This window comes from Plectrocnemia conspersa, unplaced genomic scaffold (assembly GCF_051122295.1).
Source record: "Plectrocnemia conspersa isolate PC_06_02 unplaced genomic scaffold, ASM5112229v1 ptg000009l, whole genome shotgun sequence".
Taxonomy (NCBI): Eukaryota; Metazoa; Arthropoda; class Insecta; order Trichoptera; family Polycentropodidae; genus Plectrocnemia; species Plectrocnemia conspersa.
This window is the reverse complement of record NW_028277173.1, coordinates 20,362,044-20,387,234: the sequence shown is the minus strand read 5'-3', so window position 1 is coordinate 20,387,234 and position 25,191 is coordinate 20,362,044. Positions and strand designations below refer to the sequence as shown.

Here is a 25,191-nt window from a genome sequence, read left to right as displayed (position 1 = left end):
TAAAATTTTATATTATGTGCGGTTGCATGTATCGCATTTTTTTGTAATTTTAATATATATAAATTTAATCTAGTCAAACCGATAATAAACGTGAATTATGTATCTAAAATAATATTTACTTGATTTAAACTGTTTTAGAATAATATCAAAGTATTAAAATCGATACGACTAATTAAAGATACAGTGATATTTTTGGTTACATTAAGTTGAGTTAAAATTAGTTTTAGTCTATTTTTCTATATTTCATATTATTTAATATTAGATTTATGAATCCTTAAATTTTAAGCAATTTCTACAATATATTTTCCTATCGCTTTGATCCATTTTATTAATTAAAACAAACATTTTGATGAGGGTTGCCGACCTTTGATATTGACTGCATCATTTCGGAATGTATCCATAAATAAACAATGGACAGCGTTGTTAAGTATTAAATTTCTTATTACAGCGTAAAGTATTTTTTTTCAGAGAGTTCGTAAATAAGTAATATTTGGAAATTGAGCTTGCGATAAGGGTATTTTTAGAAATATAGATTAACATATTTTCCATGTTTCTATTGTGCTATATGGTATATATATATAAATAATTTATATAGAAAACGTGAATTAGTGTGCATTTATAATAATTGTGATATATATAAATGATAATGCTTTTTGTTCGGACAGTTCTTGAAAATAACATACGCAATCGTAACATACGCATCAGGTGTACTGAAAATTACGAAGAAACATTTTTTTGTGTTGTGTTGAAAAGCACTTTTTCTTAGAAAATAAAATGTGTATTACGTCTCTTTTTGTAACAAATATGTTATATATAAATATAACAGTTGGATAAATATTATAACTCGTTTGAACAAGTGTTTATCTGAGAAACATAAGAAGGAACATCACGTATAAAAGAACTGTGGATTAAAAATATATAGCATAATCTCGAAGTATACCGATACACACGTGTGCTTCAATCATGTCATTTTGGATTAGAGTAGCACTTTTAGGATGGTTAAGCATAATCATCGCTTTGCCTATAGAGGAGACGATGTCTTTAAACCTACCACTCAATGATATTCTGTCAGACAATGACATTGAAAATTCCACTCTTTCAAATAAAGAAAGTTTCGGAAATGCAGAAGAAGATATATACCCTGAAACATACGACGACTACGATTGTATAGCATGCCCTTATTTCGACGATTATGTGGAATGATCTTTAATAAAGAGATCTTATTAATGAGGGGAAGAAGAAAGAGTTGCAGTCTGATAATACAAGGCTTGTAAAAGTTGATTTGGCAGCTGAAAGAATTTTTATTATTTATATATATATGTATATATTATATAATAAAATGCATTTTTTTTGGGTAATTATCAATTGAATTATAAAAATATAATTACTTAAAATAATAAATAAATTAATAAAACATACATTGATTATTGTGTTAATTATAAATATGTATGCAATTATTCATAATGTAATGGTTTTATGAGAATATGCAGTAAATTAACAGAAAAACTTCTAGTAATATTCTGAAATTATGTGGTATTGAATGTTAAGTCTATTGAATGTTAATTAAGCATATGGTTCATTTACTCAAATTGTATACATAAATGTGTTCGTATTAATGATATACAATAACACATTTTTTGACAGAAAAATAATATACCACAATTTATATTAAAAAATAAAATCTCTAATTAAGTTTTTTGCATTTAACTCTTTAGCTTTAACAAAATCTACTTGATTAAAAAACATTTATAAATATAATCTTAGGCTATAAAAATTTAGATATAAAAATATTATTTGATTTATTAATAACATTTTTTTACAAAATAAATATTTTTATTAATATATTATATGATTTTTATTATTATATTATGTGTTTTTTACAGTTGATTTTTCTAAGGTGAATAGTATTTAAAAAATCGTTGATAACAAAAAAAAATAGTACTAGAAAAATATTAAAATAATCATACAATTTTACACGTTTACAAATAAACTATTGCATCTTTGTGACATAAAGTATATTTTTTAATTTAAATTCCGCAAAATAATACAAATAATTATACGTGAAAATAGTAAAATTAATTTGTAAAAATAAAAGGTTAGTAGATTATTTTTTGATTTTTTCCTAATAATTTAACTTTAAATTTTATTCAATAGCTTAAAAATATTCAAGTATATCTTATAATCTATTATAATACTAGTATTTTATCAAAGAAAAATTATTATTAAACCATTTTGCGGAATTTAAATAAAATAATCAGGATATATAAAAAATATGTTTATTTTAATTTTGCACTGTACGTAGAAATATAATATTTAAAGAAATCAATGAATTATGTTTTAATATTTATTTATTGATAAATTTACCTTTGTAAAATTCATTGTGCATTGAAAATATAAATATGTGTACTCACTCTTATTATGAATATAAATGCTAGTATATTTAGTTATTTTCTAGATTTAACAAAGCTTTGAAAATGCGTGTACCAAAAAAAAATTTTTCCCTTTGTGTTTTCTGTAGAAGCATTCTTAATATTTTCAACAAAATAATTTGTATACAATGGTGCGTTTTACACTGGACATGTATTATATTATATATTTATAACCATGTAAATAGGTTTAATTTTTTTATCATGGCTTCTATAATATTTCTTAATTAGCTGTAGGCCCCTTACTTATTACATTAATTATTTTTTATCATATCTGAATTTTTCGTAAAACTTAATATTTAAAAAAAAAAATTTTGAGTTTCAATCATTAAATAAAGTGTTTATTAACCGGGACTTGAAATCACGGAGAATTTACGGATAGTTGTAATCTTTAACACTGCAAATTATGCTAAATCAAGGAGTGCCAAAGAGTGTTAAAGCACATGGAAGCGTAAGCAATATATTAAAAAATAATAATAAAACATATGGTTTTATTATTAGAAAATAAAGCATAGTTATTTTAACAAAATTATTATAGATATTTCACTCAACCTCAATTTGTAAAAATAGTTATCACATATGTGATTTCACATTTATAGGTACACACACATCAATTAAAATATATTACTAAAAGTAACATAAATGTATGATTACTCTGGTATAAACTTATATTTATTAGAAATTTAAAAAGCCAATATTCACCGTAAAAAAAATTAACAATATACTTTTGATTATTCTCAATATAATATCAGTATCACTTAATGGTAAGGATATTACATAGTTTTGATTATTACATGTACAATACATTTTTACGATAACAATAAAAATATAATGTATTGGCTAAACATTTTATGTATTAAAGAAAAGTTTTTTTTATTTAGTTGGATTTATAGACTATAAGTAGGAATATTGTGTTCAATGTTTAACTATTGTATATAGTTCTTATTGTTTATAATTATTTATCAAAAGCAATATACGATGACTGTAAAAATATAACAAGACTGCGGTATAAAATTTGATTATTTCTTTTGAGCAAATATAATACAAATAATGGTATCAGCTAAAAACACATACATTGCAACTATTAATACAAAATTACCATTCAAACACATGCACATATTGCATTTTCATATTATTAATAAAAAATATCATATGAAAGTATATTTTTCATTATTATCACATTCAAATTGCATTAAAGAATTATAATTAGGAATATTGAACACAGCTTATAACTTTACATGTACATAGTTCTTATTGTATATAATTATTTTTTAGAAGCAATGAGAAAAAGACGTGACGATTTATTTGCCGATTCATAAAAATCTATAACGCAAGAATGTTATTATGCTACCACGGAGAGAAAAGTGATTGTTTCTCTTGAGCAAATATAATGCCAATTTGCTTAGCTAAAGAACCACATACTTTGAAAATATAGCAAAAACGACATATAATACTATTAAACATTGTGAATTTGCGTGTTCTATTATATAAGAAAAATAACAACAGAAAAAAAAATAAAAATTCATAACGCAGATATAAGATAAGGATTTCATTAAATACAATAGAAAAAATTAAGTTAATTATACCAATCAATGGACAGTTTAAGTATGAAAGTTGTGTTTTTGGTCATAATTCTAATATTTATTTTATGCCAATATATGATATATACTAACCAAAGCCAAACTCGCAAGTCCAACGTCTTTGTACTTATTCTATATGAGATTATAACATGTCTTATGTTAATAACTGTTATGGTTTTTAATTATTGTCCAGAAGCAATGATAATCTTGATGTATTGAAAATCATAAAGCTCACTTTTCTGTCTCACTTGAAGATTTCACTATGAATAATATATTTTATATTGTTTATATAGATTAATTAGTTTATATGTATTAATTAGATATTTTTAGCCCTTACCACATTATGTATGTTTTACATTTTCAGAGTGAAAACGTACTTAGCTAATCGCAGAAGCGCACAAGTAAAATTAATAAAAAATATTTTTATCAACAACTGTCACGTTGCTGCCTCTCTACAGGCAAACATTCCAATCAAAAACAAAAGAATTTAACGCCTTTGAATTAAATGGCTCCGAAGTAAATCGAGAAAATTAAATTTTTATATTTATTATTATTATTTTTTTTTACGGAGCGATACGATTTGCAGAATATAAATATTAATAATTAAACGTAGAGCGATTCAATTTTGAAGATAGTGCCTCCGGAAGTAGCTTAGAATAATTATATATAAGATAAAACTGGTAAAATGAAAAGGAAAACTTTACATCAAAAGATTGTTTCATGAAAAAAAATTTTGAAAACTATTTTTTATTTTGTTTGAACCAAAAAAAAAATACTACATATTATTTTTAATAAAAACGCAGCAACGAATTGATTATTATTCACATGTTACAAATTAATTTATTTACACGTGTTTCTCATTAAAAGATAATTATCATAGTATTACATATTTAGTATATTTATGGATTGATTAAAATAAATAATGGTCGGGCGTAGGTAAAAATACCCGGTCTAAGACCCAGTGGTTCCGAATCTTTTTTTCATACAATAATTTTATAATTCGCAGTGTTTCGCAGACTTGAGAAAATGTATGTATTGCAGTAAGTAAGAATTTATTATTAATTAACCTAAGAGTATCAACAACTTTTATGTGTAAACACGCAAGTCTCGCAGATTTTAGTAAAATTTCTGTAAGCAATTATAAATTATTAAAATTGTGATTACTCGTCTATTGTATAGATATTTTTACACATGTAAAGAAAAGTGTCTACTTGATTTAATTTCACAGCCATAATTCTCAACCCTACACGCGAGCTACTAAAACAAGGCGCTGGTATTCTAAAGGTTAAAAATTATATATTTTTTTTTTAATAAAATGAAACCCAAATGGCAAAAGAGTTGATAGTGTTTGAATATTTCAAGCAAAGAACGGATTTAGAAAATTGTTGTAAATGTAATTTATGTTCATCAATCAACCAAGAAGTATTAAAATACATTATCAATGATTAAACATTTAAAAAGTGAGCATGCAATAACTTTACAAACTCAAGAAGACAAAACTGAAGAAAGAAACGCTAAAAAACGAGTTGTTAATGACAATGGAGACTCAAATTAATGGTCGCAAAAATATAGAATTTATAGATCTATTAGACTGCCTCATAAATTATATTATGCCTTTATAGAAAGTACTTATTAAAAAAAGTATTTGATTAAGAAAATGATAAAGCTAGTACAGCTGCAGAATAACATTTATTTTAAAATTATTAAGATGATATAAAAGATGATACCCAGACAGAACAGTTATTGCCAATAGAAAAAGAAATCAAATATTTAAAAAACCCAAAATACATTTTGTTATGACTTTTGTGTATTTTTAAAAATTTTGTTAACAATAAAGAAAAACCTGCAATTAAATTTGAAAATAGCTGATTTAACATTTTTTGTAAAAATCACTACTGATTCACACTAACTGGACATACATATTTGATATATAAATCAGTTAATGAATTGAATGTATGGATTTTAAAATTTCAGAAAAGAAAGCATCTAAATTTAAGTATATTTGCTACTATATTCTCAGTTGAAACTGACTTGCAGATATAACGTAGAGATTTTAAATCAGATTTGTGTGAAGTGTATCTATTAGACTTTCATAAGTTTATTACTGGATAATGAAATATACCCACTACTCTAAGAAGATGCCTTCTTCATGACGTCTATATGATGCATACAAAAAGTAAAATTAAAGCAAAAATTTTATACGAGCATCTAAAATTATATTGAATCGCTACTTCCATTATTAAAATATATATGGCTGCACTGATATAGAAAAAATAAGCTTAGCTTTCACAGTAAGAATAATATATTATCATCTTTTGTGTAAAAATTACAGTTGTAATCGACTCATTGGCAATATGGTTACACTATAAAATAAATGTTAAATTCAATATTCCGCCCTTGACATTTTTTGTCATGTTATGCGGCCCAGAATATCTAAAAGGTTGGTCACCTATAATGTATTGGATTGGCCTCTACTGAATTTATTTTAAAACCAATACTACTAAAATATCTTACGCTTCTGAATATTTATCGTAAATGGTTGTAACTTTAATTTAAAAGATATTCAAATATTAACGTAAATAAAATTTTAAATAAGTTATTTAATATTATTGATCTTATAAATAAAAATTCTAGTACATACTGTATTTAAGTAATAAAATTTGTAGTTAATAAATAATTTAATATGTGCACAAGTGCTGATCGGAAAAATGCGCCATAAGGAGCAGAACGTATAAAAGAACAGCATATACCAAACATAGGTCATTCTCAAAGTACATAGTTTTATACGTGTAATTGTGCTCTTTAATCAGTTCCATTATCATCACAATGGTGTCAATTTGGTTGAAGGCTGCTATTTTAGTATCGCTATGCATAGCAGTCATAGCCATGGCTTTGCCCCCGAGTGCCGATCCCCCAGTCGTAGAGAATTTTGTGGAACGCTTTATTGCACGTGCGCGACTAGAGGCCTTTCGTCGCAGAGCAATTGCTACTAATAGTACTACATAATAACTAAAAAAAATATGTTCGATTCAACAATTCATTACGAGAAAAAATAAAAATTGTGTTTCATATTACATTGAAGATATAAATTGTATATAAATATTTTTGCGGCTTTAAAAGACTATACGATACACTTTGTTTTTATCGTTCTACATATTAATGCTACTATTCATATTTTAAATTAAGTATAGTAGTATATATTTAAACTGTAATTAAAAAATGTAAATTTAAACTATTTTTAAAAACTTGTTTTTTATATTGTCAATAAAAAATTGTATGAAGAAGTATTATTTTATATTATGTGTATTTTTACATCCTACTCAAAAAAATATTGAATAAGTTATAAATAACCACTTGTACCAATCCATCGTTTCTAATTTTTTATTTACAAGGAAACAATTATTTATTAGAAAGATGCACAAATTTCATTATAACTGGTCGTAACGAGAGCTTTGTGTGTGATTCCATCTTCTACGCTATTATCTTATTTCCTTGTTGATCGATGATCATTTTGCTCACAGTAAATTAATGTAAGCTTAGAAAAAAAAATCGTTTCAAACGTAGGCACATTTTTAATATAACGCAGTACTCTTGATTGGAATCACCGAATAATAAGATTTTTTTTTTAAAATAAACAGTATACTTTTAACGATTAAACTGTACATATTGCAGTGGAAAATCTAAGAGTAATTAGATATAAATAATATTAATTAGAAAAATTATTGGTTTCAATAATCTTTATATTATTTGTTAATTAAATCGACGAATCATATTAAAAGGACAATGCCGTATATTTCACGTCCGTCGAAAAGTTAGCATCTGGTATGTGTTCAGGACTCAATTATAATATTAAAGTCAATTTGGAAAACAAAGTCCTTAATCTTGTTTTTCGAGCTGAAATCGGAGGGAAGCAAAAAGCGATGCTACCAAATGAAATATATTCTTGTAGTAATTTCATTTCTGAATTGTCACTGCAACACTGGAGTCGCATAAAATTAGACCAAAAGTAAAGCAGCATATGATCCAGCTATGTCAATAGAGATTCGTCAAACAAAGATTGAACAGCTGTCGGTTTTGCGCAGAATTTCGTGTTTCTATTAGACGTCACGAACAAACGACTGAATAACTATGTAAAACTATATTTAAAGAGATGTCACTGATATATACTTTCATTTATGTTGTATCATATAAAAATTAAGCCATTAACTAATTATATGTTTCGCCTTACAATTATTTTTTTTAATAATATTTATCAGAGTGCTGGTTTTTTTATTTTTATTTTAACATGCATCGGTAAAACTGTACTAGATATACATATGACTGGAAAAAAATTAAATACTATTTTAATATTTTGATCAATATTAACACGCTTTTTTTTATAAAAAAAGCAGCCTAATAGTATTTTTATGCTTGTGAAATAAAATAACAGTTTAGAGCAGCATATAATTTTACTAGCACCTGTCAGTGAATTTGTATTTTCACTAGTATAAATATACATCTACCGGTGAAAATGTATTCTTATATGATTTCACGGAAATGCTAGTGGAACTTGTAATAAACATTCACTGTATACTGTGTATTTTTATTAACCATACTATAAAATAAAATTATTAAATTATATTCAAGTCATAAAATAAAATGTTTTAACTATATGTAATATTATTTTACAAAGATTTTTTTTACAATATATTGTGTAACGCAAGGGCATGTTGGTTGTAATTTACTAGTATATAAAGATGAAGAGTATGTCAATATCTATAGGTATATAGAAAAAGAGGAAGTTTATGTTTTAATTATGAGTATGCTTGAAATTTAATGTAAATGAATTGGATTTTGAAGCGTAAAGTGTGAGATTAGATCTCCGCGCAAAACAGACGTCGACAGGTCCTGATGCGATGTAAGCGACAACGAAAAACGATATTTAGTAATGATGAGTTTTATTACGATATTAAAAAAAAAAGGGACCTTGTAATGAACAATATACACATTTTAAAACATTGTTATTTATTATGGATATTTTTTTACTGTACAGCATCTTTGTAGTAAAATAGTTATATTATTAACAATTATATTTGTATTAACGCTGGTTAGAACTTTGAGAGTATTCAATAAAAGTATAACACCTATTGATATTAAAATAATCGATTTTAAAATAAAATCAATATTTATAAGTGAAAAAAATAGCACAAAACTTTCTTTCTTTATTCTTATTTATCAAATACTTTGCATAACTTTGTAGCGACTTCTAAATAATATCTGACTAAAATAATAATAATAATAAAATGCAATTGAAAATCATTTTAAGATATTTGGCAAAAGCATTTGTAAAAAAAAATATTACGTCTATATCTATGTATGTATGAAATTTTACATTTATGATTTAACTCGTTTTTGTGGAATAATACATTGCAAAAATTTTGTACAGTGAATTATTAGTTGAGTGGTTAAGCAATGAAACATAATAGATAACATAACGATGCTTATTTACGATCTATTCACACGAAATACCGCTTTCGGACATAAACCTGTCATTATTAGTACCGAACAAATTTAGTATCCATTTACAAATTTCTTAATAGGAAGATAAAGCACATACTGGAATAATTCCACATTTGTTTATATCGGGCTACACAAACGTCGTAAGTTTGCTTTTAGTAATAAGATTTGTGTTTTGGGATGTTCATTAGTTAGTTTTTGGTAAACCACCGAAAGTAGAAAATAAATAATAGTAATATCATGCAGAAAATAAATAATAATAATAATAATAAAAATATGGAGAGGTGGAAAATTTAAATAAACCAGAACATAATTAAATTAATATTCACGAAATGTAGATAAACTTTGCTCTTGCTTCTCCAAAGTGAACAGAGCAGTAATGTTTAATAAAAATATCTGGGCTTACAACTTCACTCTAAAGAGCTAGCCGGCATTGCGGCCCATAGACCGATATTTTATCAAAGGAGCGCGCTTATCACAAAAAATAAAATCCTGTGGTGATTTATGATATCCGTGACCGTTTCGCCTTAAACTGTGAACTAGTGTTCTGTGCGGTTCACAAATATTTTCTGCTATTGTTGTTAATCATCATTGTTAATAAATTATCGTTTTTGGTCACAGTCATTAAAGTGAGTTTAGGGTTTGAGACAATGACCCTTTCAAACGTAGTCATCTGTATATGGTCGCTCCAATTTTACTAAAATTGAATCAAGAGTTTTGGAAATATTTAAAAAATAAATTTTATATGTATTGGACGGAAAAAATTAAATACGTTAACCGACATTTCATCATTTTTAATAAATAAGTCATCATTGTAGAATCAGTAAAGTTTCCGTTCCACGAATTGCAGGGTTAATGAATTTTCCATTCAACGAATCCGGATACCACAAATGTATGTAGTGATCATCTATGATCACAATTTTAGGTTGTTTGAAATTTTCGTTTGAAATCACCGAACCGTAATTTAGAGCATAGTTTCTTAACCGGTGGTCCGCGAAGATTTTTGGATGGGCCGCAAGTAATAAAATTAATTTAACAACTCTTCTGTATTCTCTTGTATTTGCATAGGAATTCTGGAAGATCTATAAATAATACTGAAAAATCATGTAATAATTGATTTTTATTATTTCGATAAGCAGTCGAATTTTATGCTGTATTTTATGGATTTTTAAATTTCTTGTTACTGACTGTTTTAATATACTTAAATATGGTTATATCAGCATGCTGTGTTGCAAAATTAATTGTTTTGAATAATAAATCACTTATATAAATATTTATTATTTTATTCCAATGTTGATGGTCCGCAAAACATTTTTTGATTTTTTTGGTGGTCCGTGGATGTAAAAAGGTTAAGAAACTATGATTTAGAGTATGGCACGATTATTTAAATATTGCTTTAAATACTTATATACGTATTTAGTAAATAGTTAGATGTATATTTTAAAAAAACAATTCATGAGATCGAAAAACATTTTTTATTATATAAGACACATCGAAAACAACGTGCGATGCATAAAATTGGTTATGAGTGAAATACTAAATATTTTAAAGCTACATTTAAGCTTAACTAAACGCATCTAGTAATTATTTTTAGTATTTGTATATATATTTAAAAAAGTATATTTTTGGTAGATTTGTATAGAATAACATACGTACGATTTTATAGAAATCCAGCAATATTTTTATTATTCGAGCATTATATATTTAGGGTGAGAATAAATTTTTTTAAGCTAAATTATGTATTATTATTTATTCAAATTTTCCATAGGTTACTTGTTTTTATTAATGCAATAAGGTTATATATACATTATAATGTTGAGTCACTGTGTTGCTTTGTAAAAAAAATGGTTGTAGAGATAAAATATAGAATAAATTCTTTTCTATAGGTTAATTATTTCATTATATACATATGTATTGTTTCTCAAACACTTATTTTATAAAATTATTTTATTATGCATGTGTAAGTAATATATTGTTTATTTATCACAATCATAAATATTTTCTTGAACTATAATCGTTATTCAATTTTTCGAAAGTAAACCTAATCAGAATATTTAAATTTCGACACAAGTATTATTAAATCATTAAATCACAACAGCTTGCGTCTATATTTAATTTGTATTAAAACTATAAAATACAAAATATTTTTTATAGTTACAAGTCGCCACTAATTACAGCACTGTCCAAAATTTGTCCTAAATCTGATTAAAACTCGAGGAAACGCCAGTGAGTCGTTATGATTGTCATAAATAATGCATGCGGCAAAGTGCGTACTTTTCAAAATCGATACAAGCTTCACAGTAACGCGAGCTTTTTTAAAGGTCTTTAAAATGAACAACATATTGAATTTCTTGTTAAAAAAAACAGTTATCAAGTTTATGGGCGAAGCTTGCATTAAGAAAATTTGGGAAAAGTCACGTTTACCCCAAATATTTTGAACGTCAGCCAGAAGCGCCCAACCTTGTGAATAATGCACTAACGCGTAAAAGGTACACAAGCGCTATACATAAATATATTTTTTCAGCAAACAAGAAAATATTAAGTTGGCGAAAAGTTACGCGAAACAACAAAACACAATATATAAGACCCGTGAATTGTTAGAGTTAATGAAACTGTGAAAATAAAGATTTGATAAAAAAACATTTCAGCCCTCTCATTGTTTTAAGGTAATAAACTTCATTGTAATGTTCACAGTAGTTGTTTTAAAAAGCTTACCACAACAATTTAAACCCATTTAGAAAAAGTTTATTTTTAGCCATTTTTATTGCGTAATTCCAATTGTTAAAAAAATAATCTTATGTCCTAAACTACGGTATTTTTTAATAAGTGTTAAAGATTACAGGCTGTTATCATTCATTTTCACCGAGGGATTTATTTAATATATTTTTATGAATTTACCGGTTGAAATTTAATTATTATAATATAACGAATTTTTGATCCACCGTTTCGTTTGAGGAACCAATAAAAGCGGTATGGAATTTTGCCAATTCACTAAATGAAAGATACAAATATTCTTTTCCAGCTATGTCTGAAAATAATATGTGTTCGTCATGTAATATAAAATATTAAAATCGGGCTTTGAAAATCTCTTCATGCGATACTTAATATAAATTTTGGTATTTGAAATTGAATGTGAAATCAATGAGCTTTGAGTAGTAATATTGGTCAGTTATATATTTTAGATTCCGTTCCAGTAAACTACAATATAACATAACAAAACTAACTCTCGTGCCATGCACGAAAACTAAATTTAGGAGGTTTATATTAAAAAGTTGAGAATGGAATGTAGCTATTTACACATATGTATAATATATACACTAGTCTATATTTAGTGTAGTATTATATTTTTTTAATAATAAGGTTTATATTATATTAGTTCAAGACTGTTATTATAATACTGTTTTCAATTTATACAGTATTATAAATATGCGAATACGCATATTGCGAAAAGTTCAAAGATTTAAGAACATACGCTCGGCAGAATAGAATGAGAGTGATAAATAAAACTAAGAATAGTCATAGATTTATGTTTGTTACACATACATTCATATTAAAATGTATATGTACGAAATAATAAAACTTATATGTAGAAAATAAAATTTCTCGAATATTATAAATAGAATAATTTTATGCATATTATTGAAAAGGTAATTATTGTGTGTAATTCGGCAAAGCTCTTAATTATTTTGTTATAAATATGGTTTAAAATTATTGTAATAAATACACTCGTACGCTAATATAATCAAGCTTAATAAAGCTTGTTTAAAATTATTTAATTGTAATTAAATTATGCGGTAAACTTTATGAAGTTTTGGTAAATAACATTATTGTAAAAGTCTTGTGATGTAGATATATAAATTTGTTTGTTAAATTTAACTGGGAAATAATTCAGATTATAAAGATTATTTTAACAATATAATGTAGTATTACACTATAAATTATATATTGTGTATTTTTTATCTGTATTTTAATGTTACTGTAGTGTTTTTTAATTAAATGTGATTCTAATGACAGTGCTAAATAAATTATAGCAAAAAATATAAAATTAAATTTCATAAGTACTTTTAAAGCTTAGTTTGTGTAGATTAAAAGCTTCAAATCTATATTAAAACTACGATAAAAAAATGTTTTATTTCTAATTATTAAATTTAACGTTTAATTAATTATTTTAATTAAAAACAGGGCGTTTATTACGATTAGATATGCTTTGATCATGATGTGAACTAGCAATTCAAAGTTGAAATTCAATTAATTAATTTGACCGATAACAACAGGATCGTGCACTTCTACATTTCTATATTAAATTTGTTGTTGTTCTCTCTCTGTGGATATGCTGGAAAATTAAATCATAAAGCAAATGTATTATGGCAGGCTTTATTAGCATATCAATATCGCGAAATTCCCCATAACTGATATATAAAAGTTAGTTAAAAAAGAAAACACGAGCTACAATTGAACGATTTTTTTTATTAAAAAGCAAACAAGGCTACCTGTATTTTTTACAAACAAAGATATATTATCATTGAAATTTTGATTAAAATGAAAAATACGATCGCAATAAAATCAAATAAATAAAAGTAAAAGTTCTATGTGATTATTGTTCGAAGAAAAAACGCGAAGAGAAATCATTATGTCATTTTTCCAGGGTTCAGGTTCTGAAAATGTGCAAGTAATGATAAAATCGTTAACCGCATAAAATACTATACATACATATAATATAATATATGAAATATTTTATTTTTTTATTACATAGATAAAAACCCATATAGTCTCTTATCAATCAATCATCATGAAATCCGATGTCAATGTACCTGGTAATTGCGTTTTTTTTAAATTCTGCCGAGTCTGGGAGATCAATATCAGTTATGTATAATATATATGCTTATAATTTGGATCCAAAATCACATATGTGTTTTCTCAGATTAAATAATAACAAATAATTATAATACAATTGACAATAGTGGCGTAAATGCGCAACATATCAATGAGCTTTATGCTCTTAAAATTGGAGCAGAATCATAGTATTGCAATACTGTTTTTAAATATATTTGCTCAAATTATTTACTAAAATTCACATAAAACAAACACATTTCGCAATCATTGGTAAACTATTTCAAGCCTATTCTGAGAAAAATATCATACAGTCCAGTAAATAGATATTGATATAGTTCAATCAAAATACCAGCAGATTGTCAGGAGCAAATATTTTAAAATAAACGATGGAAATTGATGACCTTTTCCTAGAATAAGCTAATAAATGCGAAAGTTCATGTCAATATATATGATAATGTTATTAAAGTATTTTATGTGAAAAAAAGATTTACATATATTTAACAGTAGAAATAGGGATAATTTAAGGATAGATAGATATACAAATACGAGAACGGCCAGGTATTGTATGGAGGTGTAAATTTATATAATAATATTCCTTGGACAACCAAAAAAAAATTGTTTATTAAATGAAATAAAGAAACACCTTCGTGCATTATATTCAATAAATAAATTATATTAATAAGTTTTTTTATATTCTGTTTAAGTTAATGTTATGTATTTTATATACATGTTTTATATATATTTGTTTGGTGTATAAACACTTAGTCATATTAGCTAAATAAATTAATAAAATAAATAATAAATAATAATTATATTAAATACATTTTATTTTGTTGCGCTATTAGACATTCAGAACTATGAAAATTCTATGAATATTTTTTTAAAAGCGTTTATTTATACATATTAGTCCAATTTGCAATAAAATGACATAAAACAAACTTTAAATTTGCCAATTATGTACAAAACAATTTGTAAATTTATATTTTTATGCAGACATAAAAGCGTTTTGTATAAAATGTGTTTATCACCTGATATTTGTTTTATAGTCATGTTAAAAGGGCATTTGCGGAATGGAGTAGTTATATGTTTATATAAAAAAGCGTTTGTATGCTATTAATAGCATTTTAACTTGTAGAATTCACGGCTGTTACAAAGCTGGGAAATCGTTACCCAAAATTACCCGTACTTTAGAGACACATTGGTCCCGCGGCTTAATGGTTAACTGTGTCGCTGAATCGTTTTATTTAACTGAATAGCCGTATCATTAATCAACGGCTTAATGGCTTTTGTAGTTGGAAATGACACTGCCTCATTTTGGGGTCATAAGTCGATTTTGATATATCGTTTGTACATATATCAATACCTGAAACGATCACTTATTGATGTCAACGCTTGATTAAATAAGGTTAGCTTAATACCAAAATTAAATGTTATTCTCGATAGAAATCAAATTTGTATTTCTGTGGAAATTGTGTTATTAAAGTACCATATGGCTCACTTTACCGAAATGAAACTGCAAGGCGTCTCACATAAGATATATTATTTAATTAAATTTTTAAAGTGACAAACAACTATTATGGAAATCCGGAACGAGGGGTTGGAGCAATGTCGTTTGGAGATTGCCAATTTTGAATCTATTGCTAGTAGGTAGGTAACCTAAATGTTAATTCGTCACCAGGTGGTGGGTGATTTAATGATTTAATTACAATGTAGTGGTCTTCAATACAGAAAAGAATGGACTTTAGGAGCAATTTTGCGATAATGATTAATTAGATTAAACCATTTGGTTATTCTAATCTGAAGACGCATTTCTTGTAAATAAGAAATGCTTTTAAAAACAATTTATTTATTACGCAAATATAAGATAAATTATAAGAAAATGATAAAAATAGTAATATAAATAGTCGAACCACTGCGTCAAAAATAATAAACATTGCTTTGATGTATTTCGTGATAGTTATTTTGTATAAGTGCAGTCAAGTAGTAAGGTTTAAAGATAAAAACTACCTTTCTTTACTGTAGCGCTCTAAGGCTATTTTATAAAAGAAGCGAACCTATTTTTAGGCTTACAAACTTTTAAGACTGCGTAATCTTTCGATTATAAAACAGCGATTTAAGCAATGTAGTGCTATGCTTTTTATTATAACTTATTAAATCGCATATTATAAATTGATTTAATTGCTTCGTGTAATTTAAAGATACAAACTTCAAATTATCATCCGTCAGCAAAGGGTTTTAATATAAATAATATATAGAGATTTTAAATAGCAATAAAAGTGTTTAATGTTCAGTAATTAACCTTAATTATACATCAATTTAAAATTAATATAGAAAACATATAAACACAACATATTTTTTAATTAAAAAGTTAAAAACTGACTTATTAAAGCATAAATATTTATTATTATTAAAATTAAAAAAATATTGTAATTTAATCAACGTAAATTGCAGAACATTGTTTTTTAAATTGGGTTTGAAAAACAGAAATAAAAATTCGATTAGGGCTGATATGAGAGCGCAATACAATAAAAACCAGCATACGTGTTAGTAAATCTTAGATTTTTTCATAGCTTTTCGTTAAGGTTAGGTTATTAAATTATATTCTTTGACATGAAAGCTTAGTAAAAATTTAATTGTAATTAAAAGCATACGTAAATAAAATTAAATTAAGTTTTACCAACTTCTTTTAAACGCAAAGCTTATTTAATTCTGCTGAAAAACTTTAAATAAAAAAAAATTAAAAAAATAATTTTGTTAGAATTAGTACGTAGTAATAAGCACTACCTACTAAGTTGACGGTTAAAACCAAAAGAGAAGACCAACAACCAGCAAGTACGTGGTCAGGATCGGCACTATCCTTTTCCAACCACCTAATAAATTTTTAAGCCGCGTTATTAACCTTGATTATGATTACAACATTAATTATATATTTTAATTAAAATGTTTAAACTTTCATATTCTCGTAAAAATATTTTATGAAATTGAAAATTCAATAAGCAATTTTATTTTAATATTGTACCTATTGCTATATTTATCGACACATTATCATGACTTAAATTGGTAAATATAAAAAAAAATCTGTTTAACGATGAACATATACTTATAAATTAAATTGTGTAATTGTAGTAATATCGAACGAATATTCCTAATGTGATTTTATATTCTAAAGTAAACTCAGGAAGTCAAGTTTTAAAATAAGTTCGTGCTCAACCTTTCAGCATATCGAAACTTTCTCATCGAACATACATCAATGCATCGTTTTATGTGAGTTTCAATAGATACACATATGTGCGCGTCTCCTCAAAGTTCAATACGATGGCTTATTTTTTTTAGAATCCATTATTGCTCTTTCGTTAAATGATAGTATTTTTAACGTGAAATGTTTTTTTTTCAAAAGACTAAAAAGCGTGGAAAGCGTGAATTTCATGTATTGAAAATTAGATCAGAGGCAAAGTAGTGTTTTTATGTTATTTGCAGCATTAAAAAGTTTAATATAACCAATTTCACATCAGGATTTCCAATAATATATTTATTATATTATATTATATTCAACAATTCTATAACAGTAATAACAAATCTAGAGTGACTAGTTAATCAACCTCACTTAACCACTCGTATGTAATTTTAGTATCACGCTATCGATTACAATCACATTGCCACTTCATTTTTAGCCATAAATTTATGTTATTATTACTAAAATATATTGTGGGTAGTATCGTACCATTATTATTTTATTAAGGGATATACTGATATATATTATATATGTGTGTAAAAATACATATGTCTATGTAAAGCACAGACTACGTCATAGTTAATATATCTTAATTATATATAGCGTATCTAATAGTTAACATGCATTAGTGGCTTTCAATCTCTATTTTACTTTCAGGATATTCAACAAGAAATATGAATTTAGTTTTGGAAAATTATGATGTTTTATTATTATGAAGTTCAACTTTGTGTGAATACAGGCATGTGCATCTAAATTCGCTGTGTAACACAATACTGGAAAATTCTAAACACTAAATTACCTGGTCTGTAAAGTTACCCATTGCTTCTGGGTAGAATATAATGTTTACTTGTTGAAATTGGAGCTTCATGTTCAACAAAATTGCTTTAATATCTTGTATATAGGTACATACGTTGGTATATAATGATACATATGGTCCATATTACGTTTATATCAGCTTTAAACTTCCGACAACGAACATTGATTCTTTATGTCTATTTAAAATATATACGTTTTTATATTTTTATCGATGATTTATTTGTTGTTAAAGTTTTTAAGAACAATCTTATCTACGGTTTAAATTGCAGGAGTTTTCTTCCGTGTTGTGGTTGACATGAATCTAATTAATGAATATTGTTCTTCTTTATTATTGTAGTATCTCAATTTTATCTTTCAAAACGGATTAGTCCGACATCTCTCAAGAACGTTACATATTAAAAGTGTATAAAATAATACTTTTAAAAGTAATTAAATTATTAGAAATATATATTAAATAAAATTTAATTCGAACAAACCAATAAAATTAATAACAAAATACAGTATATGAATACCAAATTAGTTAAAGCAAAAGCATCTACATACAAAAAGTTTACACCTCAAAAATGGCACAAACTCAATTATATACAAAGCTTTCGCACAATTTAATGAGCTACTAAAGTTGCTTATAAAGGAAAAATATATGTACGTCCTAAAACTTTTTGTTACCTTAAAAGTCCTTGAACTAAATAATTAGTATAATTTTACCTTTGTATGTATGTATTATTTTTGTAGTTTATTTCTTAAAGAGTTGTGATTTTAATTTAAAATAATATATTTTATTCTTAATTTGCGTGCATATTAAATATATTTATTAAAATTAAATTTTTATGTTCTGATCTTGAATTTTATTTTTTATTGATATAATATGTTAATGTGTATATTAAAAATTAATGTAGCTGATAAATTATTACGTCTAAGCAGGTTTGATATATATTATAGGTAAAATATTGTGAGTATCAGATTTATTATTAATAATTAAATACAGTATATTAAATGCTAAAGCAACATGTTAAACTGACGGCAAAATATTACAGTTATTTTATAATATAGCATAAGAGATTAATAATATTGAACCGTGTAAGTATTATGAAAATGATTCATGAGCGTTAAAGAAGCTCTTCAGTAATTTATTGCTATATATTTATAACAATGTTAAATACATAAATTCTTGAAAATTTTACAAATTGATAGAAAGCAATTTAAATTAACCTCGTTAATTTTTTTTACGACAGTTAACTGTCACTGAGTATAGTAAAAGAGCAAATGAGAAAGTGTTTTCTTAACGTAAATGTTTGCAAAATATGTTAAATAAATAAACAAGGAGATGAAACAAACTACAACTATTTTAATTTTTTTTTACAAATTTGTTCTTTAAGATTTTCGTTATTTAAAATAGATATATAATATTGATATATGTTTAAAGTTTTATTCAATACATTATAAAAATCAGAGATTAAATTATAAGTATTATTTATGTAAGATAATTGTTGTAAATATTATTTTAGCATAACTTGAGTGACAGTAAATTTATTTTTGTATAGTTTATAAATTATTATTTTTATGCAACATACAAGTCACGTACCTACAACTTGTGTAATTATTGTAATGCAAAGAAATTGCTTTGTAGGCGCCCATGGACCCCACAATTTATTTCAATTTGGTTACAAATTGTTTTGGGGTAGTTTTTTTTTGTAGCAAATCTCATTATTTTAATTCTATTTTGATGTTATTATTTTTTTTATGACATTTTTAATTATAATCAGTTTATGTATAATAGTTTCAGAGAGACCTTTAAAATTAAATAAATGTGCTATCATTATTAAATATAATTGCAAGCTATTAATTAATAGTCTGAATTATTAATACGTTAAGGCGATTATTTGCTTATATAATAATTAATATGTTTAAGTGGTTCATAAAAGCTTTTACAATATATTCGAATTTCCAACATTTTATTTTGATGAAAAAAATAAAACTCTTTGATGTGAAATAAAATTAGGTATATCACCTGCTCCTATTAAATATTAAAAGCTGCAATTTTTTATAGTTCACTTTTAATTTGCTTTGCAAAATAATGTATATTATATTTGGTAATGTACAAAAGTGACTTATGTACTAAAAATAAGATACACTTAAGATTAATAGCATGTACTAAAAATAAGATACACTTAAGATTAATATAATAATAATAAATTGTCACCACCAAAAATGTCAACGTCATAACAGTATAGCATTATTAATTGCTATTAAAAAATTTTAAGGAATCTAAATTATGTGTTTAATTGAGATTTTTAATTTAAAAAAATTACAGCTTGTATTATATAAAAATAAATTGTTTAAATAAAATATATTACATGTAATAAAATTACATAGAAAATATCAGCATAAAAATATTTTGCGTAGATGCATGTTAAAATTTTAAAATTCATATCTCAAGCGTGTAGTTATTTTTTATAGGACCACGTGTTACATTATAACTTTCATAGTTAATCTTGCTATGACGAAAAATTTCGTCATATAGATCAGCAATATGTTCTGCGAAAATAATACTTTGTCTTGCAATAAATTAATACAAATTTTATTAAAATCTAGCAATCAATTATATACAATTAGCTAATATTTTATTTGTACAATCATCTGTGCTTTTGTATAAAGATTTCTATTCTTTATTGTTACCACTGTGTCCAAATGTACAATATTTCCTTTATTGTTTGATATATAAGTTATGAAAGTTTTTTATAGATAAAATTTTTATTCACACTTTTCTAACTAAGTTTTCAGTTTAGTTGGAAATATACAAATAATAATAACAGCATATAAAAAGAAAGTAATATTAAGCATGGTAGTGTATTTTATTTTCTAATAGACTATCAATAACGTTTTTTTACGAAAACTCATTTTTCTATAATATACAGTAAGACACTATTTTTGCTACTATTAAATATAGTATTACCTTTTGTACTTTCACACACCATGTTTCCAAATCATCTGATAATACTCGATACGAAAGGTATTTTAATGGACACATCGGATGTAGGGGAAAAGTAACGTAAATGATATAACATAGATACGTTCCTATTATAGACATTATATTGAAACGTGTGACCTTTTAGGATCCTCTGTTTATTGGACACCATATTTCTTGGATCGCTATATAAAGTTGATTTGCATTATATAAATTTTAAGCTGCTTACTTTTCATGTTGCTGGATTAATGCAAATGTAATATTTGAATGAATTTGGAGATTGATTAATTTTACGATGGGAAGATAAATTTCAAGATTATTTTTTCCATTCATATTTTGGTTGGTTCTTATTATGAGATAGGCGCGTGAACTTAATATGATATCTCTTATAAGAGGATCATATACTCAGTGTAATTTAAAAAAATAAATATAGTGTTACCAGGTCATTTATTTATGATTTATTTTGCCATTATTGCAATGTATTGAGTATGTATGATGCTATGTTTATATGGAGGGCAGATGGGGGGGACACAAGTTACTTTAATGCATATAAGCTTAAGTGTTTTAAAGGGAGTAATTAAAATATATGATAAAATTAAATAATAATTAGAACGAAAATGTTTGCTAAGTGATCACTTAGAAACAGTATTTACAGCGGTATTTAGCATTAAGAACGCAATAATTTAAAACAATCGCGTTTTCATAAGCCAGTGAAATAACTTAAAAGCCTCGTTTTCATGGTAGTTTTCATGAGAATATCAGCAGATCAAATTGTGATATTTTCTCATGAGACACAGAGAATGTAATTATCATAAAAATATATTTTATTTGCTACAATGAAGAGAAGAAAACTATTTTCGATTGGATTGAATATACAAAATACTTTTCTTTTTCTCATGAATATATATACTATCAGTGCGTCCATTGATAAATGGTTTTCACTCCGTTACGCAAAATCGACGTGAAATGTAAACGTTTCTGGCTCTTCTACGATATCGATACCAAATATATACAATATACAATAGATACACAAGATACCCTAAGGGGCGTGCAAACCTTCAGTATGTTTCCGTTCTAAAACGGCATATGGGCGAGTTTGTTTTCGATATGGGCGTTGTTTAAAATTTTCCAGTGCTTTAGTAAATTTCACAGCGTTATGTTGTTTTGGTTAACGTGCTTTGTGTCAGCTACATATTAAAATATGTACCGACATATGCTCTGCTACTCTAAATACCCTTTGACAGGATTTCTGAATGTTGGTCACGAGAATTTGCGGTTTGCCATTATGCCCCGAGTTTTTTTCCCATTGACAGATAAACAAACGCACACACAAAGGGGAAAAATTCGATTCCATACATTTCACGTCGTGTATGACATGTTTCTGGAGTTATATTTTCGGGGCATTGTTATTATTTTAGGTTCATAATCCAAATATTGTATATTATACGTGCAACTACCGTGAACGTATTTTTAAACAGGTTATTTTTTCATCCGGAAATGAAAAAAAGAACAAAGGTAAATCACATCATGAAGACAGGCTTCTGATTTTTTTGCCACAAATGTCAATATATGGGTTCGCAGAAAATTTAAAAATGGAATCATAGGTGTTTTTTTTAAATTTGATACGCGCATAGCAAATATAAAAAAATATCCGCAGTGAATATATACAAATAATAATATATTATTTATAAAAAATTATAATTATATATTAACAATACAAATCTAAGATTTATCAGAATACCTTGAATTCCATTAAAAGCACATTTAGCTGGATATTTTGTAGCAGCTAACCTTTGAGATGTAATTTTCGACTCCTTTTTCCTACATTTCGGACGATATCTCGGCTATAATTTGTTGGGTGTTGGTTTTTAGATGGTTCAACGTTTCGGGCTAGTCGGCGTAGACACGACAACTTCACAAAAAAATCTAACGACATATAATCGCATGATCTTGGCGGCCAGTTAACGTCACCAAAACGGGAAATAATGCTACTTGGGAACTTTTCACGCAAAAAATCCTACATTGAACCAGATGTGTAGCAAGTTGCGTCATCTTGTTGGAATCACATGTCTTTCACATAAATATCTTTGATTTCTTTATAAAAATATTTATCATTGACTGTTACAGACCGACCTTCATCGATTTCAAAAAAGTAAGGCCCAATGACGCCGCCTGAATACAATGCGTACATTTGGGCATCTCTCGTAAATCGCATGTAAATTTCTTTCGTATGTAAATTTTTTATATATTAACATACACAAGAAGGTGATACTGTGTCTCATTAGAAAAAAAATAAAATTAACAATTTCTGTTTTTGCGTAAATTTTTCACTGTCAATTGTTTTTGGGCTTTAGTTATTGTGTTATTTGAATTTTCTGTATGGTAAGGTGCAAGTCAAGATGCAAAATGCACCAAAAAGAATCATAAGAATAGTTTAAAAATGGCGAACAATATTTAGAATTGCTATTTCTGTAAAAAAATTGAACAATTTTTACGCGTTAAATTGTGATTAAGCGATCCATTTCATAAATGTGTTGTGGCAAACTAACATCTGACTCTTTGAACCTGTGTGATTATTGACAGCTGTCTGTTTTAGTGCTGCCAATATATAAAACTCGAATTAAATTAACCTGTACTATCCAATATTATAGTCAGCAGCTTAGAAGCATAAGAAAAAATATCAATTTAGAACAGGAAAATCTTCAAAAGACTAAATCTTTTTTAAAATGGATATTGCAGATATATAAATTAATTAAATTATGGACAACCTTAATCAAAACAAACCAGGAGCTTTACAGCTTTTTCCAAGGAAGAGCCGGATCATATAAGTGAAGTTGTAAAAGACTATTAGAGGAGGTTAATACTTATCATGGGTTATCGAAGCAGTTTTGAAAATTCACCATGGGTTATTAAAGCTCATTAGGAAAGGCTTCAGCGGAATGGATCAATGCTTATATAAAGTCTTAAGTTTAATTCCCAGCGGTAGCGAAACAAAATTAATTAAGGGTCCCGTCGCTTTCATGACTCAATTCAATTATAATTGAAATAATAATATTATTAGAAAAATAAACTATTTAAAAATAATATAAGGCAAAATTCTATATAAAAATATATATTTTTATCACGAAAAAACTTGTATTTTTAATATTTTTTTAAAATTTGGAATACATGACCTAATAGAACGACCGATTGCTTAATAACAATAGTTCAGTTATGAGCAATCCGTGATTAAAACGGTATTGCAGTTGTATTTATATCAACTGCACACATTCAGTAAATAAGTAAAGGATATTTATGACTTTAATTGGAACTCTAAGTTATGAAGAAAATTATATCATTGTCACTTTGCTCAACCATTCATTCGTAGTTAATAATGAAGCAAACTGTTAGATATGTAAAGTACATTGGATGATACATTTCATATGAACTGTTTTAATACATAAACGCAGAATTATATTTATTAAAATATCACATTTATGTAACCATATATATATACATATATATATATTGAAATTAAAATATATTGTTCTAGTGTCCAATAATAAGGTAATTATTTTTATAAGCAAATGCAGTAATATATAATACGTCTGTAAAAAATCTTTCAAAATAAGATTAATTAGGGTACATATATAAGAAGTACATAAGCATTATATATTATACAAAAAACACACGTCTTTGATTAAATAACGTTGTTCATCTCGCTTTCACTTTCGTTTAGTGTTATCCGAAATCCATTTATCTCAAGGAAGGACGAGTTGACTGTTAATCCAGAGTTGAAACATATTTTGAAGTGCTAACCCACTTTTCTCATTTTGAATCGAGTAAAGATATATTACTAAGCTT

At 25.9% G+C, this 25,191-nt stretch overlaps 1 protein-coding gene across 1 annotated transcript in view; it reads right to left on the bottom strand.

The window, feature by feature from the left end:
• The window catches only part of LOC148232192 (tachykinin-like peptides receptor 86C), an 88,068-nt gene that overhangs the window by 31,579 nt on the left and 31,298 nt on the right, over window positions 1-25,191 (bottom strand). The window lies entirely within an intron of this gene.